The following is a 22,874-nucleotide window of genomic DNA, read 5'->3' on the forward strand; positions in this document are numbered from 1 at the left end:
GGCATGAAGGAGGACGCCCAGACAAACTTTCTGAAAATGGAATCATTACAAAAATAAAAACCTAACCTGAAATGGTACAAATTACTTTTGGATTTGTTATCAAATTGTAACTCCCCAAAGAAGAATTCTAGAAACACATCAAGACTAAAAGATGTAAAATTAAAAAGGTAATATGATAAAATTCCTTATTAATTTTATACCACTGTAGATAATATCCCAAATATCTGTGTGCATCAATGTGCTTTTGCAAGAACTAAGGAAAAGAGAAATTCCAAAATTAAAATTTTAAAGATCATTATTTTAAGTTAATCTCTTTCAACTTTGAAATTGCACTGAAGGTCAAAAATCTTGGGTTGTAGTTAATTTTTCACATTATCTTACTATGCGTGCCAGTACGTCCCGCTTACTGGAACTGACTGACCCCCACAGTACACTATATTGCTTTGATTCAAAAGCCAGTTTGAATTAAACTTCTCATCAAGTTTAAGGCTAGTAAATTGCAAAATGTGTCCATTTTAGACAATTATCTCACTTTTCCCTCTCTGAACAAAAACTCCTGATTTTATACTTTTTATCTTATATTACTTACAGCTCTCAGAGAGATTAGAACTTGTTTACTACATTCCTCTGTCACTGTTCAAAGTCACCTTATTAACTACTCTCCTCCTTTTAATTCAGCCCAGAAAGATAGGAAAGTATTGCTGCTGTCATGAGTTAGACCAAAACCTAAAAGATACAGCCTAGAAATTCACAAATGTGGCAACCCTGGCCATGAGCCAGGGAAAAGCCAACCAATCAAAATCACCTTGGACATAACTTTTTCAATTGTGAACATGAGTATCATCAGCCAATGATGAATCTTCACCTACTAAAACCCAGTATCAATAGCAATGTCAGGAATGTTTTTTTTAGCAAGTTGTTCTTTGGTAGATTCTATTTTTTCAAAAATATAAAAATATTAATCATGTTGATACAGTTAGTAAAAATTAGCTGAAACATTCTGTATATAAAGATCCCTCAAATGAGTATATTTTGAAGAGTTTATCAGTTTTTCTTCCTACCTTACCTAGGCAGGGATGGATGGTTGTGGAATTCCATTAATACTTCCCTGTCTCTTACTAGTATGATGAACAATACAACATCATAGATGACTAGGTGAAGCTATGACACATAAATGCCCTTTATTGGCACACATGGTCACTGGGACTTGACTTTGCCTTCCCAGTTTGCATTGGTACTTACACAAAAGGCTTCCTTTATTTAAAGAAACACTTTTCCCCAGATATAATGTATACTTTCAACATAAAGTATTTTTTTCCTCTCCCATTCTGGGAGACACAAACAGCAAAATTTCAGTATTGTCCATATTAGTCACAGGCCAATTACACTACTCCAATAATTCTACATTTCATTAAGAAAAAGTATGTTAGACCAGGTTTCCAATGTCTTCCAAGCACATTACTTATCATTATGGATTTATAATTTGACATAAAGAAAGCAAACCTTTGTATAATACACACTGGTTCTGCTTTTGTTGAATACACACATCAGTGATTTTTAGAAAGGAAGAAAGGAGGGAGAATCTGAATTTTGATGTGATTTACAAAGACAGACCATCCTTCATACTCTTAGTCTCAAACATATTTCATAATGTCTTCCCAACTTTATAATCACTCTGAGGAAAATCTGAATCCAGATAACATGGTCCTCAGCTATGTTGCTCATCTGGAGTTCTGTGTAGAGAAGGTAGTTTAAAGAAAAGGTTAATTAACACAGCTGTGTTCTACCTGGAACATTTTCTAGGCTAAGACAACTGCAATTCAGTTCCCCTAGAAATCAGTTGACTGGAATTCTTGGCTTTCTCCCAGGCAGTTTCTTAAAAAGGTTACCAGCTTAATTGAATGAAATCAGTGTCTGCAACCATCAACAATTATCTTTAGAGCAATACTTGTTATTAGACTGAATAAAATCAAAGTTAGAAACCAACCACAATTACTTATGGAGCAATAATTCCCAATATTGGCTGGTTTGATTGCATCTGTTACTGCTATGGAAACTTCCTGAAATCTACTTGCTTCTTCTTTCATGCAGACACCACATGGATAATAAAAGATACCAACAACTCTATAACTTCCATTTATTTCAAGGAAAGTCAAAATTATTTTGGAGCAAATGAGAAAAAGTCCACTCTAAATGGACAAATAAACAGTTTATTTTATCCACAATCACAATGCTCTCTCCGTTACATTTGCTGTTGGCCAGTGACCTGGGTCGATCCCTGGGTCAGGAAGATCCCCTGCAGGAGGGCATGGCAACCCACTCTGGTATTCTTGCCAGGAGAATCCCCATGGACAGAGGAGCCTGGTGGGCTAGCCCATGGGGCCTCAAAGAGTCGGACAAGACTGAACAACTAAGCACACACAGCACACAGTCACTTCTACTTTATGGTAAGTTTCTTCCTCACTATTTCAGTACTTCCTGGCCCTGGAAGCTTTTTTGATTCATTTGAGAAACCAGTACCCACAGTACCCATGTAACGTAGTCATAATCACATTGCACTGAATGCCTCATTAGATGACTAGTAGCACATCACACGTCATTTAAGGCTTTTTCTGGCACTTCAGAGTAGACAGACATTCCATCCAAATATGAAAGTTTTAGAAGTATTTTTTCTTCCTGCAAAATGAAGAGCTAGAACTATACATAAAAATTCAAAGATACCAGACGTTTCCAGGTTCCTTCTTTAAGGTACTATATATAAAGACAAATGTTTTATAATTAATATTTAATTACAGTTAAGATTAAAAAGATTAAACCCCAACTACAAGGTTCCTCCTCTTAAGAATTTCCTAACTTTTCAAAATATCAAAGTGAATTAATGAACCATTTTAAATCCCCTCTCTCTGGGAAAATTAGGGATAGCTTTACTACAAAGCTCAATTTCTATTAAATAATATATTACATACTGTCAATTTCATTCCAATTATTTTCATTTAATAATGATAACAAAATGGTACATACTTTACTTGGAAAATAACACAGCAGAAAGCAGACTATGAATTGTTTCTGCAATGATTTTACATTTACCTAACTTTACAGTTTGCTCTTGTTGCTCACTGGCTAAGTCATGTCTTAAGTCAACTTTTTTGCAATCCCATGGACTGTAGCCTGCCAGGCTCCTCTGTCAATGGGATTTCCCAGAAAAGAATACTGGAGTGGGTACCCACTCCCTTCTCCAGGAAACTGTCCAGACCCAGGAATAGAGTCTCCTACATTGGCAGGGGGATTCTTTACCACTGAGCCATCCAGGGATTCATTATTTACCCAATGACTCTTTATATCAAGATTGCATTGAACAATTTTCAGAAACTTTAAATGTGGAATCCCCATCTTTACATTTTAAACTCATCTATATATACACAGTTCCTAATACATCTGTGCACTATTTTATAAATCTTCCCTAGCATTACCATTTGAAAGCTGATACGCTGATAGTTTTTCCAGAAATATTTTAAAAGATACATTCCTTTATGGTTGAGTCATAGAAGTTTTTAAGAGTGGTAGTGCATCACAGGACAAAAATAATGAACTGGTTACTTATTATTCAAAATAAAAGACAAGAAGTCTAGTTCTTGATGTATAGGTGGCAATGTATAAAGTAGGGCAAAATTAGAGGAGACAGAAGTCCTTCACTTTTATTTTTTTCTCCTTTCTATAACAAGATAAATGCTTGTAAAACTATTATAAAATAAATATGATCAGGAAGAAACTAGGGTTCCAAATTGAAAATATAATGAAAAGAAACCAAGGAAGACCTTTTTTTTTTTTTTTTTTAAATTCAGGGTGGTTGGCCAGGCAAGAAGCAGCCCAGGTTAGTTAAAGATCTAACAGTGGTGATCACTAACATGCTGTTTAGTGAATGTGAAAGAAAGCATTAGCTGAGTTTTTTCAAGGGTGAAGCCCAGAAATAACACAATTCTGAGGTTAATATTTCTTCCTGGGAAAACTGAAACAGGTATAAAATAGAATTAGCACTTACAGAGGTTCCTAAGAAAGTCACACCAAACTAACTTCATTTTATAATTTTTAGAGTTAATATTATCAGGTAGAATTCAGATATGTATATATTTAATTTCATAAAGTCCTCCATTTAAAAAATAAAACACATAATACAAAAGAATGAAAAATATATCATAATTATGTAGAGATGGCTGAATGACCACACCACATAGATGGCTATGAATGATCACAGATTGTGGAACTGCTTAAAATTGCAAATAATAAATTTCATAACTATTATAAAGATGACTCTCATGAATAAGGCTGGATTATTATACTTTAACATGGAATAACGTTAAAAGTCAAATCTTCTAACCATGGCTAAGTCCTTCCCTGATCTCTATTTTACTTCTTCCATCTCTCCTTTCCTAACATCTCTATCTCTGTAGAAGTCTAAGACCAAGCCCCACTTAACTCAGCTGTTTGAAAGAACAATTCTCTCTTAGCTTTTGAACCTCACATAGGTTATTTCCTTCTGTTTCAAAAACCGTTGTCCTCACTTATCACATGGCAAATCCTCAATATAGATGTTACTTCTTTTCTAAGGAGATACTCTTCCTTGACATTCCTGGCTGGTTTCAACATCCTTGTAAATACTAAACTGAAACACTGCATTACCGTTGTATCATAGTCTTTACAGTGATTCTTTAATCATAGGTCTCTTTTACCCAGCAGTGGGCTTGTAAGTCAACTCTTGAAAAAATAAGGATCTCTGATTTGCAGTGTTTATCAATTTCCATGGCAAAACATCCTCTCCCTGCCAGCACTGCACATACACACACACACCATGGCCAGTTTCAAAATACCAATCTTTTCAATCCTTTGAAACATCTTGGTAAATCGCTATCGTTCTCTTCATAGAGATGAAAAAACCAGATTTGGTTTCATATGATTACAAAGATCTTAAACCAGGATCTTAGTTTAACATAGAGCTAAATTTGTGTGTTTTGAGGTGTGTTGTGTGCCGGACACTTTGCTAAGTACTTTTCACTTACTTTATTTAATTCTCACAACTACCATGAAATACTATTTATGTATGAAAAAAGAGACATGATGATATTAAATAAGTTTTCCAAAATTGGAAAGGTAGTAAGTATCAAAATTAAGAGCCAAAATCACATTGTTTACATCAAAGCCTTTGTTCTTACCATTAACTCCACTTCTGCCATCAACTGTATTATGCTAGACTGTCTCTAGGCTTCATTATTTATTAACAAGTAGATCAAGAAACTGAGAGAGCAATGGCACCCCACTCCAGTACTCTTGCCTGGAAAATCCCATGGATGGAGGAGCCTGGCAGGCTGTAGTCCATGGGGTCGCTAAGAGTCGGACACGACTGAGTGGTTTCACTTTCACTTTCATGCATTAGAGAAGGAAATGGCAACCCACTCCAGTGTTCTTGCCTGGAGAATGCCAGGGACAGGGGCGCCTGGTGGGCGGCCATCTATGGGGTCGCACAGAGTCGAACATGACTGAAGCGACTTAGCAGCAGCAGCAGCAGATCAAGAAATGCCCACGGAAAAGAACAGACAGAAAGACACATTTTGTTTCCTTCTATAAACAGCTGTTAGCTACATGCTTTGGTAGGAGATATAAAATTTGAGGCTCTATCTAGTCTATCTCTCACCTAAAACCCATTATCAGGTTTCCAATATTGTTCATAAACTTCACAAATTTACAGGTTTAATATGCAATGAAACCATCTTCAAATATCTAAATCATTCTGATCTCTTTCAACTCTGACCTTGTGTGGTATTAATATCTACTATGCTCATCGTGGCCTTCCCTGGTGGCTGAGAAGGTAAAGCGTCTGCCTGCAATGTGGGAGACCCGGGTTCGATCCCTGGGTTGGGAAGATCTCCTGGAGAAGGAAATGGCAACCCACTCCAGTGTACTCTTGCCTGGAAAATTCCATGGATGGGGGAGCCTGGTAGGCTACAGTCCATATGTTCACAAACAGTTGGACACGAGTGAATGACTTCACTTTCATGCTCATCATATATTTTGACATTTAATCATACACATCTTATGGAAGTTCCTTGATGGCAAGAAGCATTTTTATACTTCTTTGCAAATCCCTGAAGCCTCTAGCACAATGTTAGATACTAAGTACTTACTCAAATGTTTTCTAAATTGAATCATAAAGTAATGATTTTTGAAACTGTAGAAAAAGAGGAAATCTAATATGTCAATGGCATATATCTTGGTAACCTATTTGAGTATGCATTGATTTGCATCACTTTATAACAGACTCTCATATATTTCCAATGAAAGTGAGTGTTTTAGAACATAAATATGTTCAAAGGAAAAAATGTATAAGAGAAAGATACAAAAAGCTAATCATGCCATTTTTCTCCTGTCTGTCATCATGTCAGTGAGACACAACGACTAACTTGCATTTCAGTCAGACTTTATGCAACACAAACACTGTGAGGATAAAACTGCAAGGCTCTAGGCTGTGAGGAAAACTGCTTTGCTGAGTTGCTTACATTGAGGAAGACGCCTGCCCAGTTCTGAATAGTGATGATTTTATATCAAATTGTTACTTGTCTTGATTTTAAAATAATTAAATATGGTGGGAATGGGAGGATGCTGGTGAAAGATTTCATTGGAATATATCATTAATTAGTTTTGAAATAAATTCAATTGATGAAGAAGCATGCCTGAAGTGATACTGGGAATGAATCAGGCAAATATGGGAATGCTTAAAAATCTTGGCATGACAGAAAAGAAAGGTCAAATTTGTATCTTCTTATCTTGGACACAGGATTTAAGAATGCAAAGTATTAGTATATGAGGGCTTTTTTTTTTAATACTTGTGATACCCCACATATCTATCTATATTTCAAAACTGAATTACTTTATTTTTATTGTATATTCATATAAGAACAATATGTGATTAATCCTGAGGTAAACACCTTACCTACTATTTATGGGCACACTGATGTTATAGGTTTAGGGGCTACAACGAGTAGTTATGAATAGTACTGTAAGTTTATTCTTCAAGCAGTCGGACAACATCTCAGGAGTGTCAATGACAATTAGTTGATTTCAATAATACTGAGCACTTACTATGTGCCTGATACAGAACTAATCACTTTATATGCATTCCGTTATTTAACATAATCGAGAAGCAGTTACTATTTGTATTCCCTTTCTACAAGGTAGAAATCAGGGAGGTAAAATAATATCCCCAATGTCACACATCCCAGAAGAGTAGATCAAAACCTTGATCCGAAGGCCACATGAACCACATAGGATGATGTAACACACATGCTAACACACCCCAGGGTTCTGGTGGGTCCTGGATATTGCAAGAGCAATATGCAGATTCTATTACATTTGGAAAAATCATCATCAGACCCAAAACCATGGTGGCTTATAGAGCAAAGTATATCCTCATTTGGGGATCCTCTGATGTTATAAGGACTTTTTTTTTTTTTACTGGAACAAGACTAAATTTTATCAAGGGACCTGGTCCATTAGTTCATTCAGTGCTAATAAGCAAGATCTCTTGGTATTACCAATATTGTAGTATTGGTGGGGTATTAATTGTAACACTCAGGTTTACAAAAATATTAGTCCTGGTGGTCCCGAGGCAGTTGGTAGCTAAAATGAAGATCTTAAAGGACTCTAACCTGTACCTGTTCATACATCTCTTCTTACTTTGGGGAAAAACAGGCAGTTGAAACCACATACACATTTTCCCCACAAACCACTGTGCCTTCTGCCCAAAAGTGTGCATGCACATGTACATACATACACACACACACACACACATACATACATACCTTCAGTAAGAAAAATGGATCTGAAAATATTATGAAGTGAAATAATCTTTAATAAGTTCATATGACATAACTATAGAACAGCAAGGACAACATAAGAGCATTACAGTGTTTTATTTGATTTTCACTTCAAGACTGTTATCATCAGTAGTGAGGCTTTCTAACTGAATTTTAATACTTATCTCCACTATTTAAATTTGGTACTCAAAGAATAGATTTAAAGTATTCCTAAGCTATCCTAGTCAGTGTGTCTAAAACTAAGTTCAAAGAACACAGATCTGTCTAAATATATACCTAGTCTATGACCTTAAACAAATAGATTCACTGGTCCACACAATATAAACTGATACCAAAGAATTATTATGGTTTTTAAATAGCAATTGTAAATCGCACTAATTAGATACCATGAATAAATATTTAAATTACTGTTTTGAATAACACCTGGAGAAGGAAATGGCAACCCATTCCAGTACTCTTGCCTGGAAAATTCCATGGATGGAGAAGCCTGGTGGGCTACAGTCCATAGGATCACAAATGTCGGACACAACTGAGCGACTTCACTGGTTTGAATAACATTATCCCCTCCCCAAAATTTGGAAGCAAACTGAATTTCTTATTTTTTTCAACAGAACGAAAAGTTAGACCAAGATCAGTTTTTTGACACTGTGATCTATCATAAACTACTATGATATTATTCATAGGAGGGCAAGTATTGTTAGGAATAGACTTGGAAACACGGACCTAATGGAAATACTGCATTTCAATGCCAAAGAATTCAAAATAGTGACAGGTGAAATAAAAGCACTGAATATATTTTACAATGAAACTGACTCTAAGCACGTTAAGACTTTTTCAGTGTACTTTTGTGTACAGCTGGGAATATTATAATTTTCATATTTCAGTTCATATTAAAATTTGTGTGTATAAAAGACTAGAAACAGAAGAAATGAGAAAAATAATCACAAAAATGTTAGAATTTTTAATGTGTATGCTGTGTTCAGTCATGTCCGACTCTTTGCGACCCCATGGACTGCAGCCTGCCAGGCTCCTCTGTCCATAGGATTTCCCAGGCAAGAATAATGGTGTGGGTTGCCACTTCCTGCTCCAGAGGGCATTACTGACCCAGGGATCAAACCTACATTTCTTGTGTCTCTTACATTAGCAAGTAGATTCTTTAACAGTGCACCACCTATTAAATTTACTTTACAAATATAAACATTTTTTCCATAAATACAAATGACAGGATGTGAAAATACGCATAGTCAAATGCATGACACACTTAGTTGGCTTTGCATTTTTAAAATGTGATTCTACCCTGGATGTCCTTCATCATCTTTAGAGTTTATAAACTTGGTTTGTTCTAGATTACAATTAATGAAAGGTAAAGATTAACACAAAGAAATCATTAGCAAAGCACAGTAAAAATGTGCTTTCTCAGGTTGATTTAGTGTTGATTAACTCACAATACTCCTTCATATAAAACAAATAAACAAACAAAAGAAGCTAAACTTTGGAGATTTATCTTGAAAGATATGATGTTCCTAAAAATGTCAAGTACTTTTACTGACTCATGCAGAGGAAAAAAAAAATGTCTGTAATTATTGATACTACCTCAGAGAAAACTCTTATAATTCCAGTAAATTCTATTCAGTTTTGCAGAAAAGTAACTTCTGATTTACTTTTAAATTCTCTAACAACTAAATACTAACTATGTGCTGCAACAATTTAAAGCAATAAGCAAATACCCACAAATGAGGACAAGGGAGACATACAGTTTTAAGTTAATGATATAAATGGTAAAGGATAACTAAAAGGATGATTAAAAGATAGCCAAACAACTAATGTTCATGTTGCCTCAGAATTCTCTATCAAAGAATGATCACTTGACTGTAAAGAGCAGAAGAAAAACTGGTCAGAAGGAAATGTAGAGCTAAAGGTAAGAAAATTTGAAAATGTGTTGAGAAATATTGTATTACTGGGTAAGTATTCCAATCTCCTAGACCATTTGACTAAAGAGCAGGTTATCTGAAAGGACTTGCAAAATAGATCCAACAAATGCAGTTATCTTTGAAGGAACTTGAAAGATTGAAGTGGGGCCAGAAGACACCAGGCAGACTCAGACAAATGCATTTTCAGTTTGCAAAAGATGAGAACAGTAAATTCTTCAAGATATTGACATAAGAATTTTACATTATTCTTTTAAAAGCTTACGTAACAACTTATTAGGAATTGATTTGTATGGTGCTAGAAAAGGATTTCTTGTTTACCAGTGGCCACCTGGCTACACTAACCATGAGTTATCAGAAATGAAGCACTGAGACACAGACAGCACAGAGCAACAGTGAATAGTGAAAGCTCGCAGGAATTATGTACCACCTGTGTGATCCAGGCAAGTAATTTCCACTCCCTACACTTTGATTTCCTATTTGTACAACAGTAATAACAGGACCTCTTCATAACAGAGTTATAAAAAATAAATGCATCTAATAGTGATGACATAAAACAATAATGCATGTCTTCTTCAGCATAAATAATTAAAAATGGCATCTCTAACTACAACATCATCCTTTCTAAACATACCAGATGTGTAAAGAGGGGAAACACAGATGACTGAGTTTAACCAGTCCTACCCCTGGTGACATAGCCGTAAAGAACCCACCTGTTAATGCAGGAGACGTGGGTTCAATCCCTGGGTCAGGAAGATTTCTTGGAGAAGGAAATGGCAACCCACTCCAGTATTCTTCCCTGGGAAATCCTATGGGCAGAGGAGTCTAGCAGAATACAATTCCAAGGGGTGTCAAAACAGACAGACACAACTTAGCAACTAAACAACAAGAGTCGGGCATGACTTAGAGACTAAACAACAACACAAGGCAATTGGCGAGATCACTCATGACAGTCTTGTCCTCACAATGGGATGTACAGAAATGAAATCAAGCCAAGGCTTCTCAGGTGGTGCTAGTGGTAAAGAACCCACCTGCTGACGCAGGAGACATAAGAGAGGTGGGTTTGATTACTGGATCAGTAAGATCCCCTGGAGGAGGAAATGACAACCCATTCCAGTATTCCTGCCTAGGGAATCCTATGAACAGAGGAACCTGGAGGGCTACAATCCACAGGGTCACAAGGAGCTGGATATGACTGAAGTGAATTAGCTGAGTGTTAAAATGCTGCAAGTTTAGCAAGAGAAACCCAAAAAGCATTTCATAAGAGGGCCAGCTGAATCATTTCAGGACCTCTAATACACCAGTCTATGTATACTGAATATATACAGTATACCGTGTATACTGTAACTTCTGTGTGTAAAAGCTACTTCAGAACAGAAGCTCTTTTCTTGAGAACTTACCACTTTCAAAATTTCACAAAAGTGAGCAAGTCTGTGTCGAAGAACAATGGGATATCAAACCTGATTGCCAACAACAAATGCATTCAGTGGTCAGGTAACGAACGTCATTCTAATACCAACCCACAGCATCCTTCTTTAATCTAACATGTGGTTGCTATATTTATGCTATAACTTAAGTTACTTTATTGACATTATCCCTTCCATTTTTTCTATTCATGTAGAAAGTGCAAGAGTGTAAAAAGTGGTAAGAAGGAGCATACAATGACAGAAGTGAAAAGATAACAAGAATGAAAGCAATCACTGGTGCTGAGATGAGCACTGAGTCAGGAGTAGCGGTGACTCTGAAAGATGAAGAATAAATCAGAAAACATGCAAAATATTGTAGGTTGATCCAGAAGACAGAAAGACAAGTGACTCGTAAAAAGGAAGAGCTTTAAGTGTGAGGATGACCTAAGGGTCAGCATTAACCCTGGATGCCTGTGATATTGATGTTAGTTCAGGAGACAGACATTTTTCAGGAACTTAATAAGCATGGCAACTACTACTGAGGAACTCGTGTTGAAGTCCAGGGATAATTATAGTTCCTGGGCAAGTTCACACTTGTAAACATAGCAGTCAGGAATGGAGATCCCTCAGGGGAGGGGTCTACCGGGGGGAATGATTCACAACAGAGTAGCTATCAGCGCAAAGCTGAAAAGTATGCCTGGGTTTAAGGTTTAGAAGTTAAAGGACTAGTAGACCTGGTCTTCCAAAGTCGTATCACTTTTAATTTCTTTTATCTTTTTTCCTTCAGAGTTTTAAAATCATTTCAAATGGCACCAAGAAGGTAGAATATGTAACAGTAAAAATCTGGGTTTCCAGTTTCTAGTAAAAATAATCTGAGGAGCTGGCAGCACTTACACAATATATGCCTAGTTTATTAAGACTCTCTGCTTAGATCTTGAAGTTTCTGAGTTTATGATCCCATTTTCAAACTTTCAAAGGACTGAGCCACACACATACTTCTATAGGATGGGGCGTATAAGGGGGATGGAAGAGTAACCATGCACTTTGACTAAACCTGAAGATGCTGAATGTAAATCAACTCCTGTAAATGAAACAATCAAACAAAAAAATACACAAGGAGGTTGAGAAGTAGTTAAAACAGCAAAAGCTAAAGGTAAAAAGCTTTCCTGATCTTACCAATAGTATTGATAATGCACCTTGATTGCTTGTACAGCACTTTGATCAGAATAACGCTTACTCCAAGAATTAAACAAAGGTAAAAAATCAAACTGGAGGCTCAAGTCTAGAAAAATAACCAGTATTACAGAATCATAGGGAATTAGAACTGCCTTTGGAAATCACCTGGTTCGATCCTCACAGAGATAAATTAACTAACTTACATGTAAAAGCTCAAAGCACTTGAAGCTAACTTTAATTATAAAGTACATAAAATTTTTAGCAATGATTTTTTTTTAATTTATAAATTTATAAAAGGCTGTGACAGTATACTGTCATAAATACATACATGTATGAGTGGAACTGAACATAAAAACAAGACGTCACAACCTCGGCCCCTCTCACTCTCTGGGCTCTCACCCCTGTGACCCGTCAGGATGTTACAAGGAACACCAAAGGGGATCCGGCAGCACAGTGTACTCCTCCCTGGCCTGTTCGGAAATCAGACAACAGTCCCTCTTGGAGTTAACTTGTTGGTGCAAAGGTTTTCCTCTCTTTTCTCCCAGCAAACGAGAACTATGTTCACCACTGGAATAACAGAACACTGGTTACCTGAGTTCAATAAATACAATCAGTACTCTAGAGGTTTAAGACAGTCAAGGAGCCTGATAATTAATGTCCTATTCATAGCACAAAGAAGTAAATTACCAAATAATAAATGCTGAATCTCTGAAATTTGGAACAGCAAACTTTAAAAAAAAAAAAAATCTTGTGCAGAATCATTAACATATCATTGCCGTGTCTGCAAATTTCTGGCAGGTTAATTTTTGATAGCTGGGGAAGAGCAAAGCTCCCAACCAATTTTCTAAATCATCTCTAGGCAAACATCTAGGGGCAATCACCTGTAGACTTCTGCCTGAAAGACCCAGGTATGTTTTGAGAAAGCAGTCAGATTCCTGAATGATTTACAGAATTAACTGTCAGAACTGTCCATATGCCTGGCTTAGACTGAGAGTGGATAACTAAAAACATATGCACGACACATTTTAACCTCAGTGTCCTCACTTCACTCAGAAATCAAAACATCAAGAAAAGACATATTCATCCTGGCTATTCAAATAATTTTTAAACTCCTACTTATGCAAGGTACTCCAAGCATGAGGTCACTATAAATAAAAATGAAAAAGCAGGCTTGATATTGAGCAAAAGAAAGTATGGTCATTTAGATGTAGATAAGTTCGCTTTCTGGTTTGAGTAAGTTTAGAAGAGCATCATCAGCCACCAGGTGCTATAATCTCAGGTTTTAAAATATTTGACTGGGGCCCCTCAAAAAATGTGCTTTAAATTTGAGACAACTAAAATACAAGTCAGAAATGATCCGAAATAAATCTGAACAAGTTTGATGAGATGCTGTTGCTTCCAAAAAATAAGAGAGATCAATTTGGAAAATTAATGAGACATCCACATCTGAAATATAATAGTAACTACAGATCTGAGAAAGAATATTCATTGCTATTTAAAAATCATAATCACTAATTAGTTGACAATAAATTTTGACCTTTAAAACAAATTAACAAAATCATTTTTGTTTATCAAATCTGCTGAAATATTGTAGTAACAATCCTGATGGTACAAATATTGGTAAATATTATGTTGATTTAAGAATAATTTACTTTTTATTATTATTTATGCCATTTTAAAAGGGATTTACAAGCATTTTTTCAGTGTGCATGCATGCTGAATGTGCGCATGCTTATTCGCTCTATTGGGTTTGACTCTTTGCGACCCCACTGACTGTAGCCTGCCAGGCTCCTCTGTCCACGGGGGACAGAGAAGAATACTGAAGCGAGTTGCCATTTCCTCTTTCAGGGGATCTTCCCCACCCAGGTATCAAACCCGGATCTCCTGCACTGGCAGGCAGGTTCTTTACCACTGAGCCACCTGGAAAGCCTTTTTAAAGTATAATGAGCACTTATTTTGGATTTATAATATACATACTTGGTACTGTTCTAAGCATTTTAAAAACAGACAATTTAATCGTCATTAAAACCTTATGAGCTTCCCTGGTAGCTCAGTGGTAAAGAATCTGCCTGCCAATGCAGGGGACACAGGTTCAATCCCTGGTCTGGGAAGTTCCCACATGTCATGGAGCAACTGAGACAGTACTCTCCAACTATTGATCCCGTGCTCTACAGCTTGGGAGCCACAACTACTGAGTCCACGTGCTCTAGATTCTGGGCTCCGCAACAAGAGAAGCCAGCGCAACGAGAAGCCCACACACCACAACTAGAAAGTAGCCCCAACTCACTGCAGCTTGAGAAAAGTCTGCACAGCAAAGACCCAGTACAGCCAAAAATAAATATAAATAAATAAATTATTTTTTCAAAAAGCTTAGGAAGATATAACTCCTACATGAGAAAAATAAAATGTGCCTGACCACCACAATGACTTTTAAATTTTTTTTTAGAAAAAGGTTTATCATAGAGTTAAGAGTGTAAAGGTCCAAGATTAGCAGGATTAAAAGCTAAGGTTACATTTTCAGCAATTTTACACCTTTGAAGAAAAACTTTACATGCTTGGTCATATTAAAATGTTGACAGATTAGAGTTTCATTTACTTCTGAGAATAACTTACAGACAAACTATCTTCAAATGAAATCATGTTTATCCCTCATCACTTTCAACCTTCTATAAAGACAGGAGGGCAGTGGGGATGGCCTTACAGTCCTTTGACACACCTTCCAAGGACACAGAAGGTCTATGCCCCGCCCCCTGAAACTGGGAGGGCTTGTGAATTCATCAACTAATAGAATGTGGCAGGAGTGATGCTATGTGCCTTCTGAAGCAAGGTCAAAAAGTGCCGTGTTGCTTCCCCTGGGTCGCCTGGAACACTTGATCTCTGAATGTCCCCTTCCAAACACAGCTGTCATACTGGGAGAAATCCAAACCACACAGAGAGGCCATGTATAGGTTCTCTAGTGGATCGTCCAGCTGGACACAGCCTTCAAGGCACCACAGCCAGGAAATCAGACCTGTGAGTGAACGAGCCTCCAGATGAGCCAGGTCCCAGACCTGAGGCACCCACAGCCTTTGGAATCCTCCCCACTGAGTGCCTGGACAAGTGTGAGACAGAGGCAAGCCCTCCACATATTGTCAGAATTCTGCCCAAACAGTGTGTGAGCATAATAAAATGGTTATTGATAGTTGTTATTTAGCAATAGATAAATGATCATCTCCCAAATTAAATTAGCTAGCTATCAAGTCCATTTCCATAATAGGAAGAATAGTATTTAGTACCAAAAATAAAATAATAGTCATAATCTCTATCTCTAGATAAATGGCTAACAAATTTCACATTCATGATTTTCTTTAACTCTCCCTCCTTGACCTGAAAAACAAGTATAATAAATATCCCCATTTGTGCAGATGAGATAGTAAGTAGTCTCTGAAAACAACAGAACACATACCAGAACAAGTATTTACTTGAGAATTATTTGGAAGAACTTAGTTGTTAGTAATCCACTACTCATTTGGGAGGAAAAAAAGTCCAGTTCCTTTCATAAAAGTGCATGTCAAATATATATACACTACTATATATAGATAGATAGCCAGTGGGAATTTGCTGCATGACTCAGGGAACTCAAAATGGTGACCTGTGACAACCTAGATGGGTGGGATGCAGTGAGAGGTGGGAGGGAGGTTTGAGAGGAAGCGGACATATGTATACCTAAGGCTAATTCATGTGGATGTATGCCAGAAACCAACACAGTATTTTAAAACAATTATCTTTCAACTAAAAATAAATAATATTTTTTAAAAATTTAAATGCATTAATAAAGGACAGAAATGGTATGGACCTAACAGAAGCAGAAGAAATTACAAAGAAGTGGCAAAAATACACAGAATTGTACAAAAAAGATCTTCATGACCCAGATAATCACAATGGTGTGATCACTCACCTAGAGCCAGACATCCTGGCATGTGAAGTCAAGTGGGCCTTAGGAAGCGGCACTATGAACAAAGCTAGTGGAGGTGATGGAATTCCAATTGAGATATTTCAAATCCTGAAAGATGATGCTGTGAAAGTGCTGAACTCAATATGCCAGCAAATTTGAAAAATTCAACAGTGGCCACAGGACTGGAAAAGGCCAGTTTTCATTTCAATCTCAAAGAAAGACAATGCCAAAGAATGCTCAAACTACTGCACAATTGCACTCATCTCACACGCTAGTCAAGTAATGCTCAAAATTCTCCAAGCCAGGCTTCAGCAATGCGTGAATCGTGAACTTCCAGATGTTCAAGCTGGTTTTAGAAAAGGCAGAGGAACCAGAGATCAAACTGCCAACATCCGCTGGATCATCGAAAAAGCAAGAGAGTTCCAGAAAAACATCTATTTCTGCTTTATTGACTATGCCAAAGCCTTTGATTGTGTGGATCACAATAAACTGTGGAAAATTCTAAAAGAGATGGGAATACCAGACCACCTGACCTGCCTCTTAAGAAACCTGTATGCAGGTCAGGAAGCAACAGTTAGAACTGGACATGGAACAACAGACTGGTTCCAAATTGGAAAAAGAGTACATCAAGGCTGTATATTGTCACCCTGCTTATTTAACTTATATACAGAGTACATCATGAGAAACACTGGGCTGGAAGAAACACAAGCTGGAATCAAGATTGCCAAGAGAAATATCAATAACCTCAGATATGCAGATGACACCACCCTTATGGCAGAAAGTGAAGAAGAACTAAAGAGCCTCTTGATGAAAGTGAAAGAGGAGAGTCAAAATGTTGGCTTAAAGCTCAACATTCAGAAAACTAAGATCATGGCACCCGGTCCCATCACTTCATGGCAAATAGATGGGAGAACAGTAAAAACAGTGGGTGACTTTATTTTGGGGGGCTCCAAAATCACTGCAGATAGTGATTGCAGCCATGAAATTAAAGACGCTTACTCCTTGAAGGAAAGTTATGACCAACCTAGACAGCATATTAAAAAGCAGAGACATTATTTTGTCAAAAAAGGTCCATCTAGTCAAGGCTATGGTTTTTCCAGTAATCGTGTATGGATGTGAGAGTCGGACTACAAAGAAAGCTGAGTGCCGAAGAATTGATGCTTTTGAACTGGTGTTGGAGAAGACTCTTGAGAGTTCCTTGGACTGCAAGGAGATCCAACCACTCCATCCTAAAGGAGATCAGTCCTGGGTGTTCATTGGAAGGACTGATGTTGAAGCTGAAACTCCAATACTTTGGCCACTTGATATGAAGAGCTGACTCATTGGAAAAGACCCTGATGCTGGGAAAGATTGAGGGCAGGAGGATAAGGGCACGACAGAGGATGAGATGGTTGGATGGCATCATCAACTCAATGGACATGAGTTTGTGTGAACGCCAGGAGTTGGTGATGGACAGGGAGGCCTGGTGTGCTCCGGTTCATGGGGTTGCAAGTAGTCGGACACAACTGACCGACTGAACTGAAAGGAAAATAATGTACAATCCGACAGTCATTTTACAACAACAAAAAAATGTATTAATGTATGTGTCACTAAACTTTTATTTTCAAGAGTATTTACTTGGAATAGCTCAAATCTGATTAAATCTGCAATTCTTAGAATTCCAGAAAGGAAAATAAAGAATTTGATACCTCAGGAAGCAAAACTTAACGGTATAAAATTGTGAGGGCTCCTTAGAGCCCACCAGATCAGCCCACCCTCACTATCCTTCTTCATATAAAAGGCAGGAAACACCACAAAGACCTACATGGTCTTAAAAGACCTAAAGAGAATGGGATTTCTACAATTACATCATTTAAATAGAAGGACCTCAGAGATCAGCCAATCCAATCCTTCCTTTGACAAGGAGACTAGCCATGTGGCTTGCCCAGGGCTGCCCTTCTTTACTGACACTCATTTAGCATCCTTGACTGAAGAGCAGCCTGCTTCTTTAAGGAGACTGATTATTTCAGTGAACTCCCCAAAATTTCAGAATAGATTAATCCTGGCTGTGGCTAATCCTTTTCCACTTCAAAGAGTGACTAATCCCCAGTTCTCTGTTATATTTAGGGCATGAAGATAGAATGTCCCTTTGCTATGTAAGGCATTATAGAAGAGAGACAATACAAGGAGACACCAATTGCAAACAAAGCACATATTAGTCCCAAAAGTGAAGTAATTCACAAGTTAATGTGGATCATCATATCCTAAGTGTCCATAAAGCCCTGAGACTTCCTGCTGCTCTAATGTTGCAATAATGACAAGAATTAGAAAAGCAATCATGGTGATGTTGACTCTGTCCCAGGACTAAATATCACTCATGCAGTATCTCCCTCAACCCTCACACAAACACCATGGGGAGGATATTATTTTGCCCAATTTACAGTTGAAAAAACTGAAAACTGGAGAACCAACCATCATGTATATGAACAATGACAGTTGAATATAAAATCCATTCTCTTTTTTTTTCTTTATTTCATTTAAGGGGGCAATGTCTCCAATTTAAAGACTAGGTTTCTTCCCAACCACCCTTGTAGCTAGGTGTGGCCATGTTATTACATTCAGGCTAGTGATATATATATATGTGCTATGTGGAATTTCTTAGAAGGCCTTGATTCAGCTGAAAAATGCATTTCTTTGGTGCTTCTTGCTTTGCATTCTCTCTTCCTGCCTGCTATACAGAATGTAGATGAGGTCGCTTCAGCTCCAGAAGCCATGGCATAACATAAGGTGATCCTGAGAATGAAAGCCAGAGTCAAAATGTGGAAGAAGGAGGCAGGAGCCTTGGTCTCTGAAGACCATGGAAACAACCTACAACCATGTACTGCCCACTGAGAGACTTCTTTTCTAAGACAGAGAAATGTCTATACTGTTTAAGCTCCTAACATGCTGGGTTTTCTGATAAATGCTATGAGACACTGTTAATCCTTACTAATGTATTACCTTTACAGAAAAATATTGCCAAACAAAACGTTGAAAGCTCCTAAAAAAATTAAAACTCAATTTATACCTAAGAATCTACCTCACTGTAATTTCTATTTCATCCTGCAAAGGATCTATACTTCAAGATTGAATGTACAAATTTAAAGATAGACACTGAAGACTATAACTGTCTAAACTGCATAATTCTGCTTGGATCATATTGCAGGCAGGAAGGTGAGATGGAGAAGGGAGCTTAGCAAGTTAAAGACAGCTTAAGGAAGAATCAGAAATGCTACAGTTAGTTGACTCTAAGCTTTATGCTGTGCACGTACAATACAACCAACCAAGAAATTCTACCCATTATTTACCCAGTGACAGATAAAGGAAAATGAGGTGTAGCTCGATAAACAAGCTCTCTGCTAAAGCAGATTTAGACACTATTCATCCCCTTCTTTTCAGCCTAGAAGCCTACTTAGCTGGAACTGTAAAATAAATTCCAGCACTCAGAACATTTCAAGGAGGAATAATTTTCAAAACTGGCTCAGGCTTTATTTTTATTCACTTTGAAATTGATTAGGTGTACTGTTAAAAGAAAAACTGGTTGAAGTCTCAAAGAAGAGCATTTTAGACAAATATAAGACAGCTAATTTTAGATGCTTTAGCCATTACCCATTTCTGCCCATGTGTCATCAACCCACAGACAAATCATGTCAGATTAGGTTTTACTGCAGATCAAATTATATCAAAAGGTAACACAATCAATATATCAGTATTTGCTGTTTAGTCAACTGATTATAAAATCAGCAGTGAAATTTGCTTTTTAAAAGACTTTAAACAAACAAATAGACTAAGGCAGTGGAAATAGCTTAGAAAATAATGGAAATCAAACTCAATATACTTGGAAAGAAATGTTACATAATAGTAATTTAATATAACTTTTCAATTTACAGCATGCCTAGTCATATGTAATTTTCTAAAATGAAGCATTTCAACAACTCACCATGGGTCTGTTTTAGAAGATAATCTGAAAATCTATGAGAGTGACAAAAAAAATATACAGTACCACTTGATGTAATTGCTAAAGAAGCAAAGACAAGTAAATGAGAATGTTTCAATTCAGTAAGTCAACACTACATTTTACACATGCAATTTGCCCCTCTGAAACTTTTTTTTTAATTTATTTATTTTTTATTGAAAGATAATTGTTTTACAGAATTTTGTTGTTTTCTGTCAAATCTCAACATGATATAGGTCTACATATATCCCCTCCCTTCTGACCTTCCCTCCCTGAAACTTTTAAATGGTATTCAAATTAGTTTACTGCTCTCCTTTTGGGGGATGTCTGGAGTAAATAGAAAAGCTCTAAAACATAAATCACATCAATTCTGTTTTGAATGTTTCCTTAAAGCATTACTAATAAACTGTAAATTCAAATCGGTGTCTTTGCTCTTAACTCTGTGAGCTAGGACACATAATCACAGAAACAGAGTCTGCATGCAATAAATAACCTTTGAATAAATAATGAGTCAGTGAATGACAATGCACCAGATTATGTCCAATAAGATCTGGATATTCCAGCTCTGATAACTGGCTGAACGACTTGATTAATTCATACAAGGGGGACAGAAGGGTATAATTAGAATATATAATAAAGAATAATATTTTAGAATATATAATAAAGACACTCCAAGCAAGTTTAAGAGATAGATTTAGGTTCAAATCTTGATGTAGACAGGCAGTAGGGCGGGATCTACCATGCCTGATCGTCCATTTTTTCAATTGTAAAGAAAAAGTTAATAATGCATAACACTTCCACAGTCACTGTGATGTATTGTTCCTGATACTGTTCTGGACAAATCTTTGTTCTTGATCTAAAAGGAAATGCTGCTATTATTAGTAGTATTGTTATTAACATCTTTGAGTATCATTTTATTATTTAAGGAAAGGAATAACAATTTCTGGTAAAGCTAAATTTCATGGAGGTTGGAAAAATGCAATCAGATTTTTTTTATGTGAAAATGCATTAAAACATAAAACGCTATATAATGTAAATAATGGTATAATTATTCTGTTATTCAAACCCCACAACTGACTGAAATTTACCAAAAAGTGTCATTACTTAAATACCATTGTGGAGCAGGAAAATGAACAACTGTCAATTATGGCATTAGGTGGGAAGTATGGTGCAAAATATGCCCTTCAAAATATTTTAACTCCCATCACAAATTAGGCAGATGAGGTATTTAAAAACCTACCTAAGTTTTACAATCCACACCATCAAAAAGTGAATGCCCTATGAACTTTACAAAAGAGCTAAAGTTTATATAACTTACAATACACAAACTGCCATATACATTTTGGTCTGCCTATAGGAGGTAGTATACAAGGGAGATTTCTATTTATAAAAGCACCCCCTGAATAGCAATAGAATATGATGAAGGCTCTTTGTGTGTTGTACTCATTTCTCTGTCCCCTGGATGTAGCTCAGTGTCAGGAACATTATATTTTAAATTAATGGCTAAATGAATTCAGCTAAACCTAAAAGTCCCTACTTTCAATCATGCTTTAAAAAGCCAATATGCTCCTGACAAAAATATCTGAAACTAAAGCATATGGAAAAAAATTAACTATTCACTTCTTTTCTTTTTCTTTAAAAACATCTCAATCTCAGATTGTTACATTATTTTTGTTTGCTTAAAAGATAATCAGTAGAAGCACTCAACTGTGTGGCCTTATAGACTGTAAACTTAGTTTCTTTCCTATAAGCACATGATAAAATTTGATGCTCCACAATAGGTAATCATAGTAAAAAGCACTCATCCCAATTCTGATCCATTACCCCCCAAAAATTTGAAAACTCATCTTGGTTAAAATATTGTATAGGAAAAGGGTTATTAGCATAAATCTATTATTTAGGATATAAGTGAATCTTCATGTGTTCTGGGCAAAATAAAATTAAAGTAATAACATGACAAAAGACAAATAAATCAATTGAAACTTGCTTCAGATTGAGACATAGTCAAAGTCAATAATGCCAAATTCCAACCTAAATACATTTTTAAGTTAAAACTTACGGAGAAACTAAATAATAATGGACAAACAATTATTAAGGTTTGTGAACCTGTATAATACCAGTTAGGGTCCCAAACTGCAGCAAGATAGCAATGACTAAACTTACCCCCATGCCAATGCTTGATATTTGTAAGTTTTGCTAGTCACTCCCCCCAGAATGAGTCCCACTATGAACCATTCTACAGAAAACTCTTCCCTGATCACCAGTAACAAGACAGATGGCAGCTGGGTTATTTTATGTAATAAGGAACTTGGGTTTTCAAGGTGGTGAGGGAAAAGAACCAGAAGCCTGGCACCTGTGAAATCAGTGGCCCCACCCTTTCACTATATAAGGAAAATCAGCTGTTGCCTCAACAGCTGGCAGGTGGCCGATGGAAAAGAGATCTGAAAGGAGTTATAGATTTTATGTAGATTTTTAGAGGAGAGCCATAGTCAGGAGGCAACAGAGAGTAGCACAGAGGAAAAGAGGAGGGTGGAAAAGAAACAGGAAGACGAGAAAAACAGAGAAATAGCCTACTGATGCGAACACACTGTG

At 36.7% G+C, this 22,874-nt stretch overlaps 1 protein-coding gene across 4 annotated transcripts in view; it reads right to left on the reverse strand.

Annotated features, from left to right (window-relative positions):
* ADGRL3 (adhesion G protein-coupled receptor L3) overlaps positions 1-22,874 on the reverse strand; it is an 885,081-nt gene that overhangs the window by 814,803 nt on the left and 47,404 nt on the right. Inside the window, exon 1 of one of the 4 annotated variants that reach the window (XM_081506805.1) lies at positions 1,067-1,125. The exons of the other annotated variants lie outside the window; for them this stretch is intronic. The gene's annotated coding sequence lies outside the window, so the exon portion shown is untranslated. Of the gene's footprint in view, positions 1-1,066; positions 1,126-22,874 lie in introns of those variants that run through there. 4 annotated transcript variants of the gene reach the window in all.

The sequence above is a fragment of the Giraffa tippelskirchi genome, chromosome 1 (genome assembly GCF_054371585.1).
Source record: "Giraffa tippelskirchi isolate mGirTip1 chromosome 1, T2T-mGirTip1v1.2.pri, whole genome shotgun sequence".
NCBI classification, from domain to species: Eukaryota; Metazoa; Chordata; class Mammalia; order Artiodactyla; family Giraffidae; genus Giraffa; species Giraffa tippelskirchi.